Source organism: Cervus elaphus, chromosome 24, assembly GCF_910594005.1.
Source record: "Cervus elaphus chromosome 24, mCerEla1.1, whole genome shotgun sequence".
Lineage (NCBI taxonomy): Eukaryota > Metazoa > Chordata > Mammalia > Artiodactyla > Cervidae > Cervus > Cervus elaphus.
In genome coordinates this window covers 71,580,448-71,606,027 of record NC_057838.1, presented here as the reverse complement: position 1 = coordinate 71,606,027, position 25,580 = coordinate 71,580,448, and the positions used below count along the sequence as shown (strand labels likewise).

General features: G+C 43.2%; 1 protein-coding gene across 1 annotated transcript in view; it reads right to left on the bottom strand.

The window, feature by feature from the left end:
- Nucleotides 1–5,622: 5,622 nt before the first annotated feature.
- The window catches only part of LOC122682703 (translation initiation factor IF-2-like), a 32,335-nt gene continuing 12,377 nt past the window's right edge, over nt 5,623–25,580 (bottom strand). Inside the window, exons 4-5 of the mRNA XM_043885705.1 lie at nt 11,041–11,226; nt 5,623–6,049 (exon numbers count right to left, since the gene is read on the bottom strand). The gene's annotated coding sequence lies outside the window, so the exon portion shown is untranslated. The remainder of the gene's footprint in view (nt 6,050–11,040; nt 11,227–25,580) is intronic.

Sequence of the window (25,580 nt, the reverse complement as noted above, 5' to 3'; positions counted from 1 at the left end):
AATGTGCACGCATTATTCGCGATAGCCAAAAGCTGGAAGCAATAGAAGTATCCACTCATGGATAAATGCAAAAACAAAGCATAGTGTATACCTTCGGCCTTAGAATGGAGTGAAACTTGGACACATGTACAACATGGATGAACTTTGGAGATATTACTCTAAGTGAAACAAATCAGTCCCCCAAAGACAAACACTGTGTAATTCTCCTTATATGAGGTCCCTAGATGAATCAAATTCATTCACGTTAATTTAAATAGTGCATATCCATGGTAATAAGTGGGCTTCCTAGGTGGCTCAGTGGTAAAAGTCCGCCTACCAATGCAGGAATCAAAAACCAGGGCTCTGTAACAACCAAGAGGGGTGGGATGGGAAGGGAGGTGGGAGGGAGGTTCTAGAGGGAGGGGACACATGTATAACTATGGCTGATTCATGTTGATGTTTGGCAGAAACCAACACAATTCTGTAAAGCAATTGTCCTTCAATGAAAAATAAATTTTTCAATGGTTAAAATAGTAAATTTTATGTTATATATTTTACCACAATTAAAAAAAAAAAAAAATCCAGAATCTGTGCTTGGGGTGACATTCACTGTGAGTGGAGGGGAAAGGTCTGGCCAATCCCCTCCGCCTCCTGAGCTCCACTCCTGTTCCCCGGATGTCCCGTCCCCCTGATGGGGGACAGGCCACCTTCTGTTCACAGCCCCGTTTGTCGGCAGTCTGGAGATCAAGCACTGTCCCTCTACTGCCAGCCCTGCGTTCCGTTTCCCCTCTAGAAGCCTCTGATTCATTAAGACTATGTCTCCGGCTGTTCTCTGAAATCCCGTTGGCAGCTCTGCTGAGCACCAGGGGATGGCTGCTCTGATATTGGCCCTGGTAGCTGGGGCTGGTACAGCCACAGGCCACAGCCTCACAGCCAAGCATTCCTGGCAGCCAGGGTCTCTGGGGCTGGCTGCCCACCTGGCACTAGGGAGGCAGATGGTATTGATGCAGACCTGGCAGGGAGCTCTCTGCAGTGCCTGCTCTGCTCAGCAAGAGGGAGATAGAGCCCCACATTTGGCTCTGTGGTCTCCGAGCACTGTGCATCAAAGTGCTTCCGGTGTGGTGTGGGGGAGGGGCATGCCAGCCCCATAAAGGCCCAGGACTCCTCCCACAGCACGGAGGGTTGAGGCTGGTGTCCAGACAGGAACTGCGTGCCACCTCCGTCGTCGAGGCTCTTGTTCTGGGTACCTATTTGCTACGTAACAAACCACCCCAACACTCAGTGGCTTTGAATAGTCATTTTATTACACAAAGATTCTGTGAGTTCTGACCTACACAGCCTTGGCTGGAGCCGGTGTCCTCTAAGGGCTTGGCTGGCAGGGACTGAGATGGTGCATCTAGGTGGCTGCCAACTGGGAGGGCAGCTCTAGTCAATGGCCTGACGTGGCTGCTCCAGGTGGCTGCACTTCTGGGGGAAGCATCCCAAGAGGAAGTGTTCCAAGGGAGACAAAGCAGAAGTTTCCACTTCCCATCCACTTCCATGGCAGGTGCTGCACTAATGCTGAGGATTTCTGATTAAGCAGCACAGAACCACCCTGGATTTAAGGAGCTGCTGCTGCTGCTGCTAAGTCGCTTCAGTCATGTCTGATTCTGTGCGACCCCATAGATGGCAGCCCACCAGGCTCCTCTGTCCCTGGGATTCTCCAGGCAAGAATACTGGAGTGGATTGCCATTTCCTTCTCCAGTGCATGCACACATGCCAAGCCGCTTCAGTCCTGTCTGACTCTGTGTGACCCCATGGACAGCAACCTACCAGGCTACTCCATCCACAGGATTCTCCAGGCAAGAATACTGAAGTGGGTTGCCATTTCGGATTCAAGGAGAGAGGTAACCAAAAATTGGTTTCAAAGAATTCACAGCCAACTTTAATCCACTCTAGTCCTCGATGGCCCCAGCTTCCCCCAGTCAAATGGAGTCGTGTTCTGTTTCGTAAGACTTTAACAAACCTTCAAAATGCCACAGAGAGTCTTTCTTGGGAGTAGAGAGCAGGCTGATGGTGTGGCTGAGGCCAGGAGGACAGAGCAAGCTGGAAATTCTTGCTCAGTGAGCTAGTGATTGTCTAGAAAGGAGTTATTTCTGCCAGGGAAGGAAAACCACAAATTGAAACTGACTATATACCATGTCATGAACTCTAATTTACTCTAACTCTCCAAGTAATCCTGTGAAATGGGTAAAATCCCCCACCTTTTATAGATGAGGAAAGTGAAATCTTGTTAATGATTTACCAAAGCTAGAGAGGCAGGAATGTAGACTCCGAACCCAAGGATGTCTCTCTCTGCAAAGCTTGTGCCTCTTCCTCTGCTCTATGGTCCTAAAGAAGCAAGATTATACTTTGTTTACAGTTCAGAAATCTTCAGAGCAGAAGAACAAGGATGACTCTGATATCCAAAGGGGCCCTTCGGAGCTATTTATGGTAGGGAATAGGAGGGAGCAGGGAGCTGGCTGCCTGACAAATTTCAGGAAGGAAGAATAAAGCTGACAGTGTGTCTTAGCTGGGGCAGTCCCAGCAGCAAAGAAGCTCCTAGGAGCCAGAGAGACAACCTGAAACCATGAGGAACTCTGGGTCCTACCAGACAATGAAGAAAGAAGGATATCTTACTAGGAGCCAAGAGGTAGAGAAAGGGTGATAGGAACAAATTGAGGGAAATTCTGGGTGGTAGAGATTGAACCTGGGAACAGAAGAAAAAGACTATCCATCCTATTGTTGCAGGAAGGGGGACCCCTTCCGGGGCCCGAAACTGGGCTCTTGTCTAACACTCGGAAATGAATTGTCCGAGGAGACACATGCTGACAAAGCAAGAGATTTTATTGGGAAAGGGCACCCGGGTGGAGAGCAGTAAGGTAAGGGAACCCAGGAGAACTGCTCTGCCGCGTGGCTCGCAGTCTTGGGTTTTATGGTGATGGGATTAGTTTCCGGGTGGTCTTTGGCCAATCATTCTAATTCAGAGTCTTTCCTGGTGGCGCACGCATCGCTCAACCAAGATGGATGCTAGCAAGAGGGATTCTGGGAAGTGGACGGACAGGTAGTGTCTCCTCTCGATCTTTCCCGAACTCTTCCGATCTTTCCCGAACTCTTCCGGCTGGTGGTGGCCTATTAGTTCCGTATTCCTTATCAGGATCTCCTGCCATAAAACAACTCATGCAAATGGTTACTATGGTGCCTGGCCAGGGTGGGCGGTTTCAATCAGTGTGCTTCCCCTAACAACTCCCCCCTGAGAGACTTCATACTCAAGATGCTTCTTGGGAATTGGGGCGGAGGTCTCTTTCTTCTGTAACTTCTTCCTGCTGTGCCTGGGCGTAGGCCTGCCTAGCAGAGCAGAAGTCTCTCTATACCTGACCTAAGTTGGGGTGTTTTACATCTGAAACCAGCTTTTACTCTTGTAATAACAGCAACTTAGTTTGGAACTGTCAGCACCTCTCAGAGGTAAAATAGACAAGGGCCAAACAGGAGACCTAACAGGATGGTCATCACTGGTCCCCAGAAACAGGAGGCACTGTTGGGATGATTGGCTGGTGGTCAAGCAACAGAGCTGTGTTCTAAGAATCTTAATGTTTAGTCTGAAGTTACCATCTTCCACCTGGGTGGGGGCTCTAGTTCTGTAGAAGAACTCAGAAGAGATTGTTATGCATTTTTTTTTTTTTTTTTTTTTTGAGTAGGAACCAGGACCCGTCTCAAGGCTGTACCACCATTTGATTGTTTCCCCTCTGTTTCTGTATTTTTTTTCCTTCTCTGATTGGCAATTGTTTGAATCTACCCTTTGGAACTCAGGGAAGGTCAAGGAGGCTGAATAAAGCCTATATTTTACAGTACAGCAGATCTGTACTCCAGAGTCGCCACCCCGCAGAGTCCTGTTCAGTTTTATTTAGGGAACAGGGCAACTATGACTGTGATAACTTTTTGTCAAAATGGGGCATAGGACCGCCTCAGCTTGGAGAAGAGACACTGAATTGGAAGTATTCCTGAGTTCCAAGTCTTAGATCTCAGCCTTGTATGATTAAAATCTCAGTCCCTTGGTCTGCCATTTTGTTGTAACATACCCAGTTAGTAGTAGCTGGAGAAGGGATAACTGGAGTTTTAATAGACAAAGTAAATCTCTTTCTTTTAGAAGAATAGGCCTGAAATCCAGTCTGGACCTGGCACTTCAGGGAGACTTGTAGCCAGGTGGCCAGTTGCCTAGTTTTATAAAAAGTAAGGTAGAAGTTACTAGCTTCCAGCAGACATTGTTTTGAGAATGGTGGCATCTAAGCCTGACACGACTCAGAAAACTCAAGTGTTTAGCAATACAATGTCTAATCTGAAATTACACCCATAGTAACACCTGGTTATTTCCCAGGATGTCTGAACCATAGCTGAGTACTCTATTTTGACTTTTAATTGTAAAATTTTTTATTTAATAGCCAAAGCAGATGGCACCATTAATGATGTCAGTGTTTCTCTAGGTATGAGAAGATGCAAGAATTGGGACTCATAAAATCTCTTGAAAAGATCTAACTATCTGAAGGCCTGTTCTGCCAGTTTCTCCCAGAGCACGGAACACCTCATTCTTGATCTTCACCCTGAACTCCTTTCAGGGTTGACTGTTGAAAGTCAGCAGTTGCAGTGGCCATGATATAATCGCTGTAGATGTAGATGGCAAGTGTCAGTCTTCAGTTGGCAAAGCCCCTTTTTGCTCACAAACTTGACCACGACTTTGAGGGGGCCATTTCATGACCATTTTATCCCATGGTGCTGAGAATGTCCATTCTCAGGTTTGGCAAAGATTTTGTCGACCGGCCTCTCGATGTGCTGTTACTGGATTAGGCCATAAAACAGTATCTAAAATTCTCTGGACCATCTGTCTTACTAGCCTCTTGGTCCAGGAAAACATTCCCTCTTGTTGCTTTTTCTCATATCTAGAGTTACACTGTCATCATCATCGATTTCATAAGGAACTATATATTATTCTATCAGAGGCCTCAGTCACACATTTGGCACTGTAAGAAATAGCAATTCTGTAAAACAGGTGAAATACAAAGAACGTAGCCAGCAGTATTAAGTAAAGTCACAAGTAAGACCTAAGAGCTTCTATTAGATGTAGCCCAGTATATCTCAGGTCGTCTGACTTAGTCTACTCTGTACGAATCTTTATCTTTCAGGGAAATTATACATTGGCACCACCACTTATAAGGCACATAGCCCAGTTTTCTAGTGTTACTAGACTGATTATCCTTAGTATGATTTAATTGTTTTTAACACAGAGGAGACTTTAAACCTAAATTACCATAGCCTAGTGTTATCTATATAAATCTATCTCATAATTGTGGGAGATTTCTTTTTCTTTTGTTAAAACTTTTTTTTGTTGCCCTGACTGAGCTTGAGGAATAGAAAAAGGCTCAAATTTATAGCCAGAGTCAGAGTAGGCATTAGTAATTGGCCCAGTGAGGGGATCCCGTCTGGTAGTATCATAGTAACCTGAATATGACTATAATTTTTCCAAGTAAATTTCCTCAGGGCCAACCAGTTAGAGTCTTGTAGTAGAGACATTTACCAAGGTAACCCAGAGCTACACACAGATAATTGGCCACAAACCCAACAATTGGATTGATTTTTAAAACTAGCATAGTATCAGGCCTATGATAGAAAAGCATTTGATTTATATACAAAGGTCTAAGAAGTCAAGAGAACACTATAAACGATCATACAAATCAGGTCCAGTATCTTGGACAAGCTGTCTACCTCTGATGTCGTTGTCTTCTCATCCTGGTGTACTGTAGTTTTTCTTGTTTGAGCATCATTTTAAGGTGAGATCAGGTCAGCTGTCTTCTCTATAGACCAATCCAGTATAGGGGCCTTTGGAAGTGGGAAATAATCTTTCCCTTCAGTTTCATTGTGCTTGAGCTAATTAAGAGTACCTGACAAAAAGTCTTTCCATCCAGGTTGGAGACAGTCTCTTAAATTATGTCTTTTTCCAGTCCTGGTTGCAGGTCATGAGGCATCTGATCTTCGTCCAAAGATAGATTACTGAGATAAGCTTCAGAAATAAACTTTTACATTAATATCACATAACAGAGTTGATCGTAAACTTTTTATTTTGCTGAAACACTTAATTAGGATCTCAGACTGAACTTTTAATATAAAACAGGACTGGGAAACTCACACCAAAGGCTTATCACAGATTTTGCCTAACAAATCTAGGTGAACTCTTTTCTTTTAAGGTCTCAAAAATTCCTTGAGATTTTTGTACCTGTTAGTGAGATAACATTTTTAGCTCATTTGATAAACTTACTGGAAACTTAAGAGTTTTAAATTTCTGGAGGAGTCAGATAGAGAGAAAATATAATTGTTCTGTTTATAACGTGTAATTTTACCAAATTATTTTTATAATTAGTTTAAGAGGAAGGTTTTTTTTTTTTAATTCCCAGAAAACACACGATTTAAACCTGTAATTTCTCAGATAGAAACCATAAAAGTTATAAACATATTCGCTGGTTCATTCAGTCCTTTGTTAACTTTTGTGAAGTCATCAGGTTTCTCATTAGAACACCAAGACATATCAAAATGTTAAGAACTCTATATAATTTCTAGGATATCTGTATTAGTAATTTTACCATACATTATAACATGAGCGGATTTATTACTCATTTGATAATCTTTTTCATGTAACTTAACCAACCAAATAAACAGTTTAATATCTCTCTTTGGGATGTTTCAGGGGCCCTCTGAAACACCCCAAAGTTAGCTAGAGGTCAAAGGAACTTCAAAAGAATTCGATTTAGGAATTTTTATCGAAAAGATCAATTAAAAGCGTTTAGAACATTTGGTCAGATTTAGTCAATGTTGATGGCTGTATCATTTAGCTTGTTGATATGTCACAATGGTCGTAAATACCAAGGCTCAAGGTCTAGTGAAAGTCAGCTCCGCCATCTTGGACCTAATTGGCTCTAAGCAGTTTTCTTACAACCATGTCATTCCTGACAAAATCCACTTAACCTAACTAATTGTAATCCAATTTTAGAAAATCCTGATCATGCATAACTCTTTTTAGTATTTTTTTCATACTTTTTTACTGAAATCACTCTTCCTGCTTTCCTTTAGCAACCAAGAGCTAACTTTTATATTAGCATTTTATAGATTGGTGAGCATAAATACCAGTGATAATTTCTAAAACCCTTGCTTTCTTAAAACATTTTAGGATGGCATCAAACATTATTCATTTATAGTCCCAAATCTCTTTCGTTTTTCTGTAAAAGGAAATCAGTGTTTAGTAGTAAATGTTTCAAAATCTTATTTCATTTGGAAATGACCTAATTATTTAATAGACTTTTAATACTTAGTTTAGCACAACCCTTAGAAATTCAAGTTACGCCAATTTGGGGAGACTATTGTAGACAGATATTTTTAAAGAATAATTATTCTTAATAGAGTTTATATATAAACTCATACCTCATTTACATTTTCTAGAAGTTTTTTCACTCGAGGTAATTTCTTTGTTGACAAACTTGTAATAGGTATAATATTTAACTTATATTAAACCTAGGTACAATGAAAATATTCTACTTGATGTTAATTACTCTAAGACATGTCTATATTAGATAGGTCAACAAAAAACATTAATATCAGGTATTTAGTACTGAATATTTCCCAGTTCACCTGAACCTGGAATTTATTGTTTAATTTAGAATTATTTGATTTGTAAGCGCTTACCTTTTTTTAAGCCAATTAAATAGAGCTCATTTACAAATTAACCTAAAAAATATTACCCAGAGGCAAAAACATACCAAGACATATTTAGACAGACACACTGCAAGATCTAGCTTCATTTTCTAAGTTTGGTCATGAATTAGATATTACAATATAAAATTTACTAGTTTATTAAAAAAGCTGAAATAAATAACATTTTTAAAGGCTTTTTTCTTTTTTTTTTTTTTCTCAGTCTCAGGAGTTAGAGATGGTCTAGATAAGTGTTCCTGAGAGCCCTGGTCTCAAGGCACAGGGAAAGAAAATCAAGCTCTAACAAAATGGTGGCAGGTCTAAATGGTAGCCAAACAAAGCAAAATGGCCATCACAAATCACAACACAGAACAGAGTTAAAACACACACATATAAACCTGGCAGTCCTCATCATCAGACACTCTCTTAAATACAAGAATACAGTCTTTCAGAAAACCTTTTATAGAGACACAAAAACTTCAGATGTCTTCAAAGATTTCAAAAGGAGGAAAGGAAGCCAGGTTGAAAGAAGGGGGAGGAGGCGGGAAAGGGGGGCAAAAAGGGTGGCCTTACAGACGTCTCCTGCCACCTGCAGACACCCAGGCGTTACGGGACTTTTCCCTGGGCTTCCAGAAAAGGGAGGACTGGAACTCGGCCCTACCAGAAACCAGACCAGAAAATTCGAGTTCTCTGCCAAGAGGAGGTGATCAGTCTCCAATCCTCAGCTCAAGCTGAGGCCCTTCGACCAGATTCCTGCGTCCAGGACCGGGGGACTAGAAAAACGGGAAGGATAGGAAGGGCTAAGGAGAGGAAAGAGAGAGGGAAGGGGAGGGAGGTCAATAAAGTCTCTTGTTCCTTACCGGTTGGGGCACTCTGGCCAGTTGTCCGCGTCAGGAGGAGACCAGGGACAAAAGGGTCCCAGTTGCGGCCGCTGGGTCTGGTCCATTGGCAGGCAAGCTGGCCCCTGAGTACCCCGAGTGGTCAGGATGTCAGTCTCAGCGAAGAAGATGTCCCTTCGTGGTCGCCATTTGTTGCAGGAAGGGGGACCCCTTCCAGGGCCCGAAACTGGGCTCTTGTCTAACACTCGGAAATGAATTGTCCGAGGAGACACATGCTGACAAAGCAAGAGATTTTATTGGGAAAGGGCACCCGGGTGGAGAGCAGTAGGTAAGGGAACCCAGGAGAACTGCTCTGCCGCGTGGCTCGCAGTCTTGGGTTTTATGGTGATGGGATTAGTTTCCGGGTGGTCTTTGGCCAATCATTCTAATTCAGAGTCTTTCCTGGTGGCGCACACATCGCTCAACCAAGATGGATGCTAGCAAGAGGGATTCTGGGAAGTGGACGGACAGGTAGTGTCTCCTCTCGATCTTTCCCGAACTCTTCCGATCTTTCCCGAACTCTTCCGGCTGGTGGTGGCCTATTAGTTCCGTATTCCTTATCAGGATCTCCTGCCATAAAACAACTCATGCAAATGGTTACTATGGTGCCTGGCCAGGGTGGGCGGTTTCAATCAGTGTGCTTCCCCTAACACTATCATCTACCTGTTCATCCTTCCATGAATTCATCCATCTATCCACTTATGAATTCACTACTGCTTTCAAATGAGTTCTATAATGTGTCTGGCCCTGTTTGGCATATATAATTAAGAAGCAGTCCCAGCCTTTGGGGAATTCAGCTTACCCTAGGGCAAGCAGACCTGTAACTAGATATGGCATTATTGTGTTGATATTGAGATGGGGTGCACAGAAGGAACAGCTATGGGGGCCAGAGGAAGGACAGAAGACTCTGAAAACCAGAGACCCCAGTGTGGAAGACAGAGGAATCAGGGTATAGCTGGGCCTGATTCTGGAAAGGGTGGGCCCCAAGCCCAGGGGCTTAGCTTCTAAGTCTGAGAAGAGCAGACATGTCTGAAGTAGATGTATGTCCCCTCACAATGACAAGACTTCAAGGTAAGGTCTGGGGCCTTCCAGCCCTGAACTTTCAGAAGGACGCGGCCAGGGTCCGGTAAGACCCCACTGGTAAAGGTTGGGGACAATACGCTGACCCCTGATTGACCCCCAAACTCCTGATTCTGCCTCCCGCAGGTTCGTGACTCCTAGAGTCAGTCGAAGCCGGAAGTTTCGGGCTTGGGGGGGTCGGGGCTAACGGGCCCCGAGACCCATGGCGCCTAAGAAGAAGGGGCCGCGCTCCGGGCGCCAGGGGGCCGCGGCGGGAGAGGGCGCCGAGCCGCCGCTGTCGGAGCGCCGTCAGTACCTGCATCGGCAGCACAAGGGGCGCTCTGAGGAACTGCAGGCCTGCAAGCAGCGAGTGGAACAACTGAGGGCTGACAACCGTTTGGTTGACAGCGAGGCGGCGCGCCTGCGCGAAGAGAACCCGTTTCCGGAGAGGTACGCGAGCACGCGCGCGCAGCGCTGCGCCAACTCCGCGCATCGTCGTGAACGGGAGAGCGGCGTGGACCTGTCGCAGATCTACAGGCAGCGCGCAGAGCTGACTTCAATCTACCGCGCGCGTGAGGACGGGCTGCGCGCGCAGCTGCTGGACACGGAGGCGCGCGAGGCGCAGATGGCGCAGCAGGCGCGGAACCTGCAGCTCGGCAAGGTCAGTGCGCGCGCGCCCGCGGGCGGGCCGGGCTGGGGCCGGGGAGGTGGGTGCGCGCCGCGGACCGGTGCTGACCCGTGCCCCGCCCGCAGGAGCTGCAGCTGCAGCAGCTGGCCCGGATCCGGGCTCTGGAGTGGGATCTACTACAAATGCGTGTGGAGGACACGCAGCTACTCCACCGCATGAGGCCGCAGTTTTTGGAGGGCAAGGCAGCGCTGGAGCGCGAGGCGCGCCAGCGGGAGGCGGCGGGCGCGCTCTTGGCGCGCATCCAAAAGCCACATCCATCCGAGCGGACCGCGGGCCCCTGCGGCCGGAGTTGCCGCCGTCCCACCGGGCCCAGGTGCTGCGGAACCAGCCGCGCCAGCTGCCGGACCACGGCGAGCGGAGGACACGCGGGGCCTGGCGTGCGTGCACGGAGGCGCGTCCTTGGCCCGTTTGGGCAGATACGAGCGATCAGATGCGGGCTCCAAGCTCCCGCCCTTGCGGGGGGCCCACCGACCTGCCAGGGTGGGCAGCGTAAGCGTATCCGGCCCGGGGTCCGGGGTCGCGTCCTTTACACCGTCCCGACCGGACTCTGAGGGTTACACTTCTAAAGTTGCTTACACGATCCCCACCCTCCCTGGGAAGCTCGTCCGCAGGTCTTATAGCCCATCACCACCGGTCCCAGTGGACAGCGACCAAGATGAAGCCGCCTCCGGGAGAGCCCGAACCTACCTCGAGGAAGGCTAGTGAGGCCAGAAGGTGGCGGGGAAAAAAGTCCACTTTCCGTGGTAAATAAAGGCGTGACTCCTTCCTCCACTCTCCACGGGCAGGCCACGCAGCCTCCGTCCTGAGCCTCATCCATAAACGACCGGAATGCCCCAGCTGCAGTGGACTGCATGTCTGCATGTCGCGCTTATGCTGATAGGAAACAAGCATATTTTCTCCTATCAGTGTTAAAACAACAAATCTACACGCAGAGCACAAAGGTGAATGGTACAATTTACTACTCTTTCAGGAACCTGCTCCACTTTGAAAATAGCAGAAGTTTTTGAGATAAGCCTTGCCTCCTTCTAAGGTGTTTACAGTAAAAACCCCTCTTTTCTCCATTAGAATAATCAGAGTCAGAAGTTACTCAATTCAGAAAAATTCTTCAGATAGATATAATATACATGCACATTCATCAGCTAATTCTGTTATGAAGACCAAGACACATTCTTTGAATACAGGTCATTTCTAGAGTACTGAACATGATTTCCTGCATAGCCTACTGAGATTTTTCAAGCTCTCTGTGGTGAAGGACAGCTGTTTCATTTTTAAATTTTCCACCCATCATGGTGGAAAGGGAAAAAATCCAGAATACTAACATGCTAGAGTTAAAAAAAAAAAAAGAAGAAGATGATGAAGACGGCTAAAAAAAAGAAAAAAAAAAGTTTTAAAAAGACTTACAGAATACAAATCCCAATTCTCTGCAGATTGCCAACAGTTTATGAACTAGAGTTGGTTTACAAAGCATAACATATAAAGCAGGAACTCTGGAGCCAGACTGTCAGGCTTAGCTCCAGACAAGTTCATCTCTCTCTGACTGTCTGTTTACCTCGAGAGGGGATAACAAACAGTAATACCTACTTCAATGGGTTACTGTGAGGAGTAAATGAATACGTGCTTAGCACTGAGAACAGCCCCTGACATACAAGTAGCATGTAAGGGTAAGCTGACGCTGCTGTTATTACTGTATAAACCACACCCACAAATATACGTTTTCTAAAACATCTGGCTGCCTCTTTAAAACGTAATGAGAAATGAAGACAGTGAAAACAGAATGTTTTATATGTCTAGTTTCATAACTTTGTACCCATTTTTACATCATTAGTGCCCGATGACAACCCCTCTCACAGCCCATCAGTGATCAGTCACTGTGAACGTCTGCTGTCCAGGTCACACACAGACCGTAAAGCACAGAGGTGTGTTTCCTCCTTGTCCCCCAGCGACAAACCCGTGGGACATTTTACAAAAACGGACAGCCAAACAAGAGGACTTGCCAACAAAGATAAAATTACAGTAAAGAAACAGAAGTGGTAATGTCGGAAGTCAAACTGTAATAGAACATAAGTGGGGTTATAGAAAAAAATAGCTGACTCCAAGAATGCTGACACTTGTCGCCATGAAGGAGACTAAATATGTAGTCAGAGGAACTCTGTGGAGACAAACCTATCAACGTGAGTGAGGAAAGTGGTCGTGAAGAAAAGGACAAAGATGTCCCACAGGAAGTGATGCCAGCAAAAAAAAATTCTCATTGAAAGAACTCACGGGTGTGTCTTATGACACTGAGAAGGCAATGGGTGAAATGCTGGAAGCTGACCCAGACCTACAAGTGTGACAATTTGGCCAAGGCATAAAAATGATACTCCATATTGCAAGCTATACCACAAGGGGGAGGGAAGGCCTGGGATTTCACACTTTCAACTACAGCAAACATTATAGATCTAACCCATGTAAAAACACATAAACATCAAAAGGGCTGACCTACACTAACAAAAGAAAATAGCCTTTCAGAAGCAAAGAACACAACGTCCATCCACTCATGTCCCTTTCTACAGCTGGCTGTTCACTGAGTACCTCTGAAAACCACACTTCACAGTAACAGAATCAGAGACAAGTCCACCATTGGAAAATCCAAAGTCCCAAAGCTAAGTCCACTTCTTAATTTTCTCTAGCCATTTTTCCTACTGTTGGAAATATACAACATAATCAACTGTTTAGCAGCAATATTCCCAGAGTGCTAAACATTGAGATAATGCTCTACAAAAGTATGTATTTAAGTACAGCGTGTTCTCAAACTTCTGGGTCTGAACTGCAATACCACAAATTTCAAAATACAGAGTTATACTGAGTCATCTATGCAATTTTTTTAAAAAGCTTTATTCCATAGAATGAAAAAAAAAAAAAAAACAATCTATGCAAAATAAAACTAGGAACCACTAATAAAATCAAATGTACACAACTCACTCTTAAAATTGCTTAATCCTTACATAACATTAAAGATTAAATGAAGTAACTGACAAATTCTGGCTGTTGTAAAAGGTAATTTGTGTTGCTTACAAACAATATAAGCCAGTGTGCCATTCAGCGTGGGCTGCTGCAGCATGCCGTGAACCAAGCCAGGACTAAAGACCTGATCATGCTGGGCCTGTGAGCTTCAGAGAGAAGGTCTGTGCCTGGGACGTCACACCGTGCTCTGCTAATTCCAGAGAGTTCTATGACCAAACCAAACATTTAATCATCTTCCCGACAAAAATAAAGATCCACACGTAAGGTAATTTGACAGAAAGAAAATCTCAGCTTTTAAACTTGAAGCAAGAATCTTAAATCTCCCAAAGTTTCAATTTCTTCATCTATAGAAAGGACTATAATATGTATTCATGAAATTGAGCGACCCAGAAATAAAGTTCGAGGGGCACTTATTCTATGGTCTGGCTCTTTTCCCCAATCTTAACCTGTCAACATTAGGCCAAGAGCACTCCCTCTGCAGAGATGTGGTCACTGCCGTTCTTGCAGTTTTCAAGGCCCAAAGATTTTAAGCAGCAACAGAGGTTAGAGAGTTTTTGTTTGTCGATTCAATCTTTATTCTGTCCCCAGCGGTGCTTGAGATATGAAGAAATAAGCCAGTCTTTATCCTGAAAGAGGCTAATGACTTCCTGTGGAAATGATACCTGCATATGTACAAACTAACAAGTCCTTAACAATTCTGCCCATACTACATCACTGTTACAGATCACAATCGCAATAGAAATTTAGAGACAATTCCACAAGAATCCTTTTTCATGGGCCCCATGACACGTCACATCACTAGTGGTAATGTCTGGCTCTTTTCCAGGACTGAACCCCTGTTCACTGTTCTTGTATCTCCTGCACTAAGCACGATGCCTGGCACACTGCAGCCTCCAACGCGTAAATGCTGGCCGAGTGAGTGAATTAAGCAAACATGATACATGATTTAAGGGGACCTGAGTAAATGCGACTTATTTAGAGTTATGGCCTCATAAGATTGGCTGTTCTGCCAAAAAGATTTCTTTAGGAAAATGAGAGATAAGGAGAGGCCATTAAAAAAAAAAAAAAAAAAGTAATGGGCTAACTAGTAACATTTAGAAAAATCTGTTATTTCCCCTATTTAAATTAATAAAAAAGATGTTAAATAGAACACTCTCAAGTGGGCACCGTGGTTTTATAGATATTGGTTCTTCCAAGCTAACAGAATAATTCAATTGCAGCAAGCAGATAGCCACTCAGAAGAGATACTGTATGCCTGACATGTAATATTACTTCACAACTGTCTAAGAAGCCATCAAACCATAGATTTCTTCAAAATCATTAAAAAATGCCTTGTCACACAATCTTCTTTAAAAAATAATGCTAACCTGTTCAGCAATGGCAATTTGACAAAGATTAGAAAAGCCAGATTGTCACATGCAAGGCAGAGTATATACTGAGTAATATAAGACCTGTCCTCAAGAAGCTCACAGTCTGTGAAGGCAGGTAAATAAATTGCGACCATACAGTGTAATTAAGTACAATGCTACGCTACAGTTCTGTGGATAAAATACTTTAGGAAAACAGATGAAGAAGTAATTGAATTATGCCTAGAGGACAGTGTTAGAGAAAGCTAGAGAAGTGCTGACCTTTGATTTTGCCTTTTATGTTTAAAAACACTACCACCACTAACAACTTTCGAAGATATTTTTTAGATGCCCTGAGCGCCCTGTCTCATGCATCGAACCTGGACTGGCGATCTATTGCACATATGATAATATACATGTTTCAGTGCTATTCTCTCAGATCATCCCACCCTCACCTTCTCCCACAGAGTCCAAAAGACTCTTCTATACATCTGTGTCTAAAAGAAGCATTTTAAACGCTATCCACCTGATTCCTAACAAGGGGCACAGAATAGATTAATGTAAAAGTCCTTAAGAAAAAGCTTTGTTAAACTGAGACTGAGGCAACATCGAGGCACATCTATCTGTGGGAACAGAATAGGTAAGATTTTTCAGTCACACTAAATAACAAACACTACGCCAATTTTTTCAACAATTCTTATCCTATTTGCTATGCATGTTTAAACTTTAATTGTCTTTTATTTCCACTTATTGCAGAGTCTAGTTAATTTCAGATATTGACTATTTAAGTCTGAACTTACAAGGGGGAAACATATCAAAAAAGGACACATACCTTTTATTGGCATTATTTCACAATATATGGAAGTCAAATCATCATGGAGTATGCTTTAAACTTATGCAGTGATGTATGACAACTATTTCTCAATAAAACTGGAATAAACAAAGAATAATGGGAAAAAATGCACTACTCTAAAAATTAGTCTTTAATGACCAAAGTGTGTGTGTGTGTGTGTGTGTGTCTTAAAGCTTTATGTTTAAAACACTGTCCAAGATAAAATTGGTTTTTTTTTTTCTGTATCTTCTCTTTCAAGAAAAAAAAAAAACAAAACCTTACATATTTACAGTTTTTCTCTTAGGAATGAAAGTAGCCATATGATATCTAACGGATTTAACAGATACAAAACATCAATACACACAAATACAAAAGCATCACATCATACAGCTTAATTTCTCAAAACAGCTGGTACTTTCTTAATGGAATTCTGCTTTTCCTAATTTCAAGAGGCTTTGCAGAGATATACAAGTGGAAAATAATCAGTATTTCCACATTTTGGCATACATAGTATATTACCTCGTGTTGCCCATTATGCAGTAAAGAGGAACTGCCATAGCCTGAAATGAGTCTATACATCTATGAGTCAAGGCCTGAAATGAGTCTATACATCTAAACATATACACATACCATTTTGTGGTACATGCTCAGAGTGCTCACAGCACTGTATCTGAGTGTTACTCTCAAACATTAGTATAAACACAAGAAGACAAATCAATAAAATAAAACTTCTCCAACCTATGCAGAGAAAAAAACAGCTAGTACTGTGCTATCTTTATTGTCTAGACTTAAACTCCTTCAATGATTTAACAGGTTAATATCCACAAACCAAATGAATGCATCATTGCAACACAATAATTATTTGCCATAATTAATACTTTCATATCATCAATAATTTTTATGTACGTATTTTAGACTGAAAAAACAAACAGAAAAGGCTGGTAAGCATCACTTCAAATGAGGGATCAAACTCAGTGTCACCAAGAAATGTGACAATCATTGGTATGCCTTCTGATGTGACACATGGAGACATTCTCAATACTATCCTCTGTAAAATACTTGGCAAATATGCTGTACCTCAGTCTATGTATAAGGAGACATAACACAGAAAAATTCAAACTACAGAACAACTTCTCAGACCACCTGCCTGGGTGGGAAGGAGCAGGTGCGTGCATGCCCAGCTGCCCAGTCGTGTCCGACTCTTTGGGACCCCACGCACTATAGCCCACCAGGCTCCTCTATCCACGGGATTTCCCAAGCAAGAATACTGGAATGGGTTGCCATTTCCACCTCCAGGGGATCTTCCCAAATCAGGGATCAAACCTGTGTCTCCTGCATTGGCAGGTGGATTCTTTACCACTGAGGTCAACAAAAAAAAGCAAGAGTTCCATTCATGTTAAATGTGCCAGGTCAAGGACCTCGGAGAGTCACAGGAGCACAAGTGTGTAGGTAGGTCACGGAAGGCCAGCCCACAAACACTGCACCTCCACCCCCATGGCTTCTGACTGATCGATCCAGAGAGGGGCACCTGAGGAATCACTGGCAGCAGCAAGAGCCCAGACCCAGCGTCCCAACCAGACGATCACCTGGGCTGGGCTGGGCTTTCCTGGGGCTTGCCCTCCTTTCACGACTGCTCAGGTTTTTCGAGGCTGCATTCCTAGTCTCTCTGCCAGTTTTGTGAGTTACTTGCCAGCCTCCCAATACGTTCCTTTTCCATCCAAATTACCCTGTCAATTTCTGCAGGCTGCAACCTAAGATGCTTGAATGAATTATAAAGAATATTCTGAACTCAAATACAATGCTAACTATAACTTCCTTCCTAATTTAAAGCCATTCCTATAAATAAACACATCTTAACTATGCTACAAATGTAACTCTGAGATGCAGACTGTAAAGATCTTATGAAATTAAAAGTGATATAAATCAGCTTTTTGAGACATTTAAGAGGTGCCTGTATTCCTAAAAATAACTAAAAAAACTTTAAGTTTCAAAGGACAAAATTTGAATGCTAGAGTATAAGAACATCCAGAAAGAAGAAATGACAAAACACCAAGAACATTTTAAACAGTATCAATCAAATAAAAAACTAAACTAGCTTTCCAGAAAAAGAAAACACTGATGCATGTTTTGAGAAAATAGGAACACTAGAATGGTACTGGTTTTTACAAAGTGTTTTCCCTGGGGTAAGAAGGCTTCTTTCTCCTTTATGAAAACCAAACCGTGGGCTTCCCTGGTGGTTCAGTGGTAAAGAATCCGCCTGCCAATACAGGAGACATGGGTTCAACACCTGACCTGGGAAGATCCCACATGCCAAGGAGCAACTAAGTCAGTGCACTGCCTGCCCGCCGCCCCCCCCCCCTCCCCCCCGAAAGAAAGCTCCAAGAACAGTAATGAAAACAATTCTCCACCTGCGTCTACCTTTTCTCTAGATCCCTACTTCATGCTTCCTCACTAAAAATTAACACGTAAGTAAAACTACATTTCACTGTTTCTGAAAAGTTTTCACAATTCAATTCAAAACTGAATTTTTAGCTATATTAAAAGCTCACACTTCTTACATTCTTGATAGTAGTATCCAGTTGTCATTTAAATCCTCTAATCTATTTGGTATGCTAAAGAAGTACATTTAGAGGAAGTAAAACATATGTGAAGGGGAGTAAGAACATTTAAAGTTATAGAAAACATCTGCTTCAGAGAGGAAAGAGCACTAGTAATATCTGTGAGCACCTATGTGTACCATGAATTTTGCTATAGACCAAAATCTCTTTGGAAAACACTAGAAAGCAGATGATGCTACCCCTTTTATGAAAAGTAAATGACAGAAATTAACCTAAAAAACTGGTTTACTCACCTCATGTCAGTGCTAACAAGGTTTTGGTTTGACTCAAGCACAGATCTGCCTGGCCCTAAAGGCAGTGTTTTACCCCCAACAAATGTCTCAATGGGCACATTCTTCTTATAAAAATTTGTTTTCACTGATATTTTTCTTATTAGAAAAACAACAGTAACCATTACCCCGGACAAGCAGAACCTGTGGGATGTAACCATAAAGCAAATTTCTGTTCACTGCTGCTCTTTAAAGTTATTCTTTGGTGATAGTGCCCCGAACCTTTATTATGATTTTAGTCATTTTTTCAAGTTATAAAAACTGAGCTTAGAAACTGACAGACCCTGTTTAGTACCACATAATCGTCAAAATTGTCATTCAAGGTTACAGCTTCTCCCCTATGCCCGGCTCTGCCTAAGGCAGGCTGCTGTTTAGTCGCTAAGTCGTGTCTTACTCTCTGAGACCCAATGGATTATATACCCTGCCAGGCTCCTCTGTCCAAGGATTTCCCAGGCAAGAATACTGCAGTGGGCTGCCATTTCCTTCTCCAAAAGCAGGCTACCAGGCATTATTAAGAGGACTGCACTTTACCCCTCTTCCTTCCACCTTAGTAACCCTGGGTGAGGCAATTAAGGGTCCCTGTAGGACATGGGCACTCTCTTAGCTCACAAGGGCATAAAGCCAACCTGTGAGGAACTGCTTCCAGGATCCTGGGACGCTCTCAGCCACTCCAGCCCTTTGAGATCTCTCACTGCATTTCCTTGATGGAGAACATGCAGGTGCTCTGGGCATCCAGTCGTCTAGTCCCTGCTCCACTCCACACCACTTTGTTACAGCAGGCTTTCTCTCACTGGTGGCCCTCACAGGATCCGCAGGAACCACGCAACCCTCGCCTCAGAGAACAAGGACCCACACAGGTCCTTTTCGTGTGCTGCCAGAGCAAACAGCCTCTCCTTCACCCAGGCACGAGAGAGACATTCATCAACCCGCTGTGTCCACGAACCGAATCAATCGCTGAGTAAGCTCTCCAAGTCACCCCATACTTGGGGTGGGGGGAACGCTGAGATGGGAGCGGGAGTCAGAAGAAACTCACATCAACCACTTGGTTCAAAAACGCTTCCAATTTCCAACTTCCTGAATCTTTATATACCGACAGATGGGATAGGTGTTAGAAGTCACAAGATCCGTTTTCTGGCTCTTTCTCTTGCAGGACCTGCATTGTGTTGTTCTTACAACGCATTTCAGAAATGTGCATCTACTGACTTAGAGCTCAACTCAGAACAAAAGAGCTTCATTGTAACATCTTATTACATAATATAGTTAATATTTTTTTCTAAAATTTCCACCAAAAGCAGGAAGAAAAATCTGTAAGCCCACCAGTTAGTCACTGCTAACTGGTTTTCATTCTGTAGAGTCTAGTTGTCATCTGAAAGTTTCTTGTTTCAAGTTTTAACTTTTAAAAACCATGGAAAAAGCACTCATTTATATAATTTCATTTGAGCAATCCAGTTTCCCACATAACCTAAGCATGACATTCTCAGACGAGATTGGGCACATTCAGGGTGATATGGCCATGGACTAAGCATGACATTTTCAAACACCAAATTTACACTGAACCAACCAATGTGCGCGGTGGCTTCTTGAAACTTGTCTATGTCACTCTCCAAAGTCAAAACCTCTTTAATGGCTCCCTATTTCCAAAATTAAACTTCAATCTTTTTAAATGAAGCATAATCTGTATGGTTTAAAACATGTATTCATCATAGAAAAATCACACTGCAAGAAAAATGTGAATGTCAGAGGAGTTTCTGATCATGGAAGTGGACCTACACTCAGACGAATTTGGTCAGCTCAAATTTGGCTACTGAAAGTAGCGAAGGACCCAGCTTCATCAAGTCTACGAGGCTGAAATCACCAAGGACAAAAGCGCAAATATGCTACTCCTCTATAACTCAGTAAAAACCAAGCTTGCAACAGGGATCAGCCCCCACAAGACTGTAAATACAACTATCACTGCACAGACACATATAATTTATTGGTTCCACACTCACTGTCACAACTGCCAAAAAGTTTACCTAATACTTAACAGGAGATTTCTGCAAACTAAATTTATTTAAAGCTGGATCTGGGGATTAATTTCTCAAAGTTTCACACATAATTTGCCATCCATTCACAGAGCACACATTTAAAATTTTGTTTGAAGGCCATCTTTAGGCAGATGAGTGAGAAATACATTCCATTTAACATGAGACCAAGAAAACAACACTCATAGTTCTCAGCCCAAAGCATCTTCACTCTTCTCAGAAGTTTATGTCAGTAAAAACTCACAGAATTTAAAAAGTGCCTGAAGGAAAAAAAATAATCATTTCTCTCCTGAAGTTGACGATAGAGGTACTCACTCAAGAAGTACACAAGAACAAGGAGTGTGGGCAAATACTGACACGTCTCTATGTATAATTGCAGAGGGTGTGTGTGCACTCATACAACATGCATGTACGTGCAGAGGTGTCTGGAGACACGTTCACCAAAACAGTGACCACTCAGATGATGATTTCTACATTCTTCTTTTACTTTTCTATATAGTTTCAATATTTAACAGTGTTTATTTTTTTTACAAGAAGAATGCTATATTATTATGGCATGAAAAGCTACAGTAATCAAAATATGTGGTACTGGCAGAAGGAGAGACATGCAGACCAATGAAACAGAAATGAGAGTCCAGAAATAAAGCCATATATCTATGGCCAATTAATTACCAACAGAAACGCCAAGGCAATTCATTCAACAGGGGGAAAGGACAGTCTCATCAACAAATAGTGCTGAGACAACTGGATAGTGATATACAAAAAGATGAATTCAGACATCTTCCTCACACTATACACAAAAGTTAATTTAAAATGGATCAAAGACCTAAATCTAAGAGCTAAAACTATAAAAAAAAAAAAAAAAACCACTTTTAGAAGAAAACTGAGGAGTAAATCTCTACATCCATCCTACAGTACAGATGAACTTCCCCATCCTGTTAAGTCCCAGAGAGGACTCTCCCAATCAGGAAGGGTTGCATGCAGGAAAGTGCTAGCACCTTTGGGGCTCCAAAGCCCTAAGAACCATTTCTGGTGACAAGTCTCTGTGACTCATGATTTTACTGACTGCAGCCTCTGATAAAGGTGCCACCTGGAGTGCCCCTGGGCGGAAGGACTCTTCTGCCTCCCTGAACAGCTATCAGGCCCACTGCTTTTGTTGAGCAGCTGGCTACTCGGCTCCTGTGGAAACTGAGAAGCCTGACTCAGGGAGGCCTCGTAAGTCCCAGTCTGATGCTTCTACTCTGGGGTGGGTCAGCTCGTACTCAACGACTAAGAATATGCAGAGTCAACTGAAAATGTGTATTTGAGAATGTATCTGGATTGCCTTAGCTTCACAACATCTCAACTTTACCTGAAAAAGAGGTGGACAGCCCTCTGGGGAAACTCATCCTCCACTTTACCACTGGACACAAAGTTATGGGCCCAAGGGAGCCCACATCCATAAACCCTGTATTGCCAGACCATCCCCTGTCAGTACTTGAGCACTGATCACTATCAGTTCTTTCATGGACTTTAGCAAAAGCCTCTGAACTTGCTCAACTATATTCAGTCTTACTTTCCCTTCAGGCCATTCTCCAAAAGTTTTGAGAACAATCTTTTGAAAAGATAAATGAATATTTCTCACCCCCTTTAAAGTCCTATAATGGCTTACCGTGGCCTTTGGTCCAAACTGCCCTGAACCTGTTAACATGACCCAGCCAGCCAGCCTCACAGCACACTTCCTGTCCACCTCTTTCCCACGTCTCCTTCATGCCCGGCAGTACCGCCACACGGAACCAGTGACTGTTTCTAAGATGCACAGGATTGATCTCACCTCCAGGCTTTGGCCTCTCCTCCTTCCTATGTCCCTGCGTTTCTCCTTTTGCCAGACTGACTAATGGTCCACTCTTCAGATCTCAGTTTAGATGGGTATTTATCCTAGCTCATAAGATTAGGTACCTGCTAAATTCATACTGTCTAGTCTCCTCCGTCTTTGCTTCTACTCTTAAAAAGGGACCACTAACGTTTTATTCACTGTAGTATAACCCTGCTTATGTGCTCAGTAACTATTTGAGTAATCAATAGCAATCATATTCCATGTACTGTCCCAGGTGTCAAAGAATTACATCAAAACAAGCAAAAAAAATTTAATGATCATTCAACTTAAAAATGCATCACTTCAATAAAATTACATTCTTCCTCCCCTACTATGCTGCACTGAAATAAATACAAAAATCTCACAACAGTGTTGGGAGGCAAGTAGCAAACATAGTATTATTCATATCTTATAGATGATCCGAAAATATTAACACTATCAGGAAAAAGCAAATCAGGACTTAAATGAAATGTTTTTGTCCATACATACTAAAATTTTACATGGAGACTCTACCAATAAGAGAACAAGTCAAGAACTCCCTGGCATCCAGTGGTTAGGACTCCAGGCTTTCACTGCTGATGGCCTGGGTTTGATCCCCAATTGGGGAACTCAGATCCCACGAGCCCTGTGGCGTAGCCAAAAAAAACAGCACAAGTCAACAAACTACAAAAGTCCACTTCAAGATCTCTGTTTCATTTAAATTAGTGCCCTTAATTCTCCATTGCCCACATTAAGAACAGAAAAATGGCATAAACAATCCCAAATATAGAAATACAGGAAGCATTACTATAAACAAAACTAGTGGAGGTGATGGAATTCCAGCTGAGCTCTTTCAAATCCTAGAAGATATGCTATTAAAGTGCTGCACTCAATATGCCAGCAAGTTTGGAAAACTCAGCAGTGGCCACAGGACTGAAAAAGGTCAGTTAACATTCCAATCCCAAAGAAGGACAATGCCAAAGAATGTTCAGACTAACGTACAATTGTGCTCATTTCACACTGCTAGCAAGGCAATGCTCAAAATCCTTCAAGTTAGGCTTTAGCAGTACGTGAACCAAGAACTTCCAAATGTTCAAGGTGGATTTAGAGAAGGCTAAGAAACCAGAGATCAAATTGCCACCATTTACTGGATCACAGAAAATGCAAGAGTGTTCCAGAAAAACATCTACTTCTGCTTCACTAACTGTACTAAAGCCTTTGACTGTGTGAATCACAACAAACTGTGGAAATTCTCAGAGACGGGAATACTAGACCACCTTACCTGTCTCCTGAGAAATGTGTATGCAGGCCAAGTAGTAACAGAACCAGACATGGAACAACGGACTGGTTCCAAATTGGGAAAGGAGTATGTCAAGGCTGTATATTGTCACCCTGCTTATTTAACTTATATGCAGAGTACATCACATGACATGCTGGGCTGGATGAATCACAAGCTGGAGTCCAGACTGGAGAGAGATATATCAACAATCTCAGATATGCAGATGATACCATTCTAATGATAAAAAGCAAAGAGGAACTAAAGAACGTCTTGATAATGGTGAAAGAGAAGAGTGAAAAAGCTGGCTTAAAACTCAACATTCAAAAAACTAAGATCACAGCTTCCAGTCCCATCACTTTATGGCAAATAGGGGGAAAAGTGCAAACAGTGACAGATATTTTATTTTTCTGGGCTCCAAAATCACTGCAGATGGTAACTGCAGGCATGAAATTAAAGACACTTGTTCTTTGGAAGGAAAACTATGACAAACCTAGACAGCATATTAAAAAGCAGAGATGTCACTTTGCCAGCAAAGGTCCATACAGTCAAAGTTATGGTTTTTCCAACAGCCACTGCACAGATGTGAGAGATGGACCATAAAGAAAGCTGAGTGCTGGAGAATGGATGCTTTGGAATTGTGGTGCTGGAGAAGACTCTTGAGAGTCCCTTGGAAAGCAAGGAGATCAAATCAGTCCATCTTAAAGGAAATCAACCATGAATATTCACTGGAATGACTGAAGCTTAATAGGGTTAGGGTTAACCTATTGGAAGCTGCAACGCGTTGGCCACCTGATGCGAAGAGCTGCCTCACTGAAAAAGACGCCGATGCTGGGGAAGATGGAGTCCAGGGGCAGGAGGGGGGGCAACAGAGGGTGAGGCGGCTGGGTGGCATCGCCGACCCAGTGGACAGGAGCCTACACGAGCTCCAGGAGAGACGGAAGGGCAGGGAAGCCTGGCGAGCTGCAGTCCAAGGGGCCACAGAGTCAGACACAACTCAGCAACTGAACAACAACAATCCCAAGTAATAACATCTGGGAATATGATGTATCTTTTTCTGGTGTTTTCTGAAACTGACCTCAGTATTCAGTGCAATTTGGATTATCTGAGACCATGCCGATTTATGACTAAGAGAAGGATTTGGGGGCACAGTGCAGACAGGCACAGTGAAAGGTGTCTATCAGTTTAGATTTAGCACAGAGCTGACACGATGCACCAACCAGGACACACCCAGCAGAGATCACTCACAGGCAGAGAGTGACTGTGCAGGACTGAGCGCTTCAGAATGCTGTGCACAACAGCACCGGAGCATCACCTTTCCAAAATAAACCAACAGCGACTAAAATACATCTCTGCATCAGGTCTTCTGCTGAAATAAAATCACCCAGTGTCTTGGAAAAGAGCCATTCTCACCCATGGGACGTACCACAATCAGGATGTGGGGCATGTCACAAGAAATGGCTTATAGTTAAAGGATCAAAACTCTAAGAATGATTTCCTTGTTTAAAAAACTTTACAAATGTCACTCATTTTGCATTCCAGTATACTTGTGTGAGTGGGAAAGGGGTGAAGCTACAGCCAGTGGACAGGAAATTATAATCCTGTATTTGCTCACAGAAACTCAGACCATAAACAATCTGCCTGCACTGCAGGGACCTGGGTTGGATCCCTGAGTCGGGAAGAGCCCCTGGAGAAGGGAACGGCGACCCACACCAGTGTTCTTGCCTGGAGAATCCCATGGACAAGAGGAGCCTGGTGAGCTGGAGAATCCCATGGACAGAGGAGCCTGGTGGGCTATAGTCCATAAGGTTGAAAAGAGTCAGACAGGACTGAGCAACTGACATGTAACGTATATGCTCACAGACAGTAGAGAAGAGTGAACACTATCCATCCTGTGTGGCAGGTGAAAACGTTTGGAGACTCGCTGTTTTAAGTATGCCTTCTAAATGTATAACATAAAATACAGGACCTCAAATTAGTACTTTGAAATAATTTTAGTGAAGACTACAAGTCACAGAGGCCTGC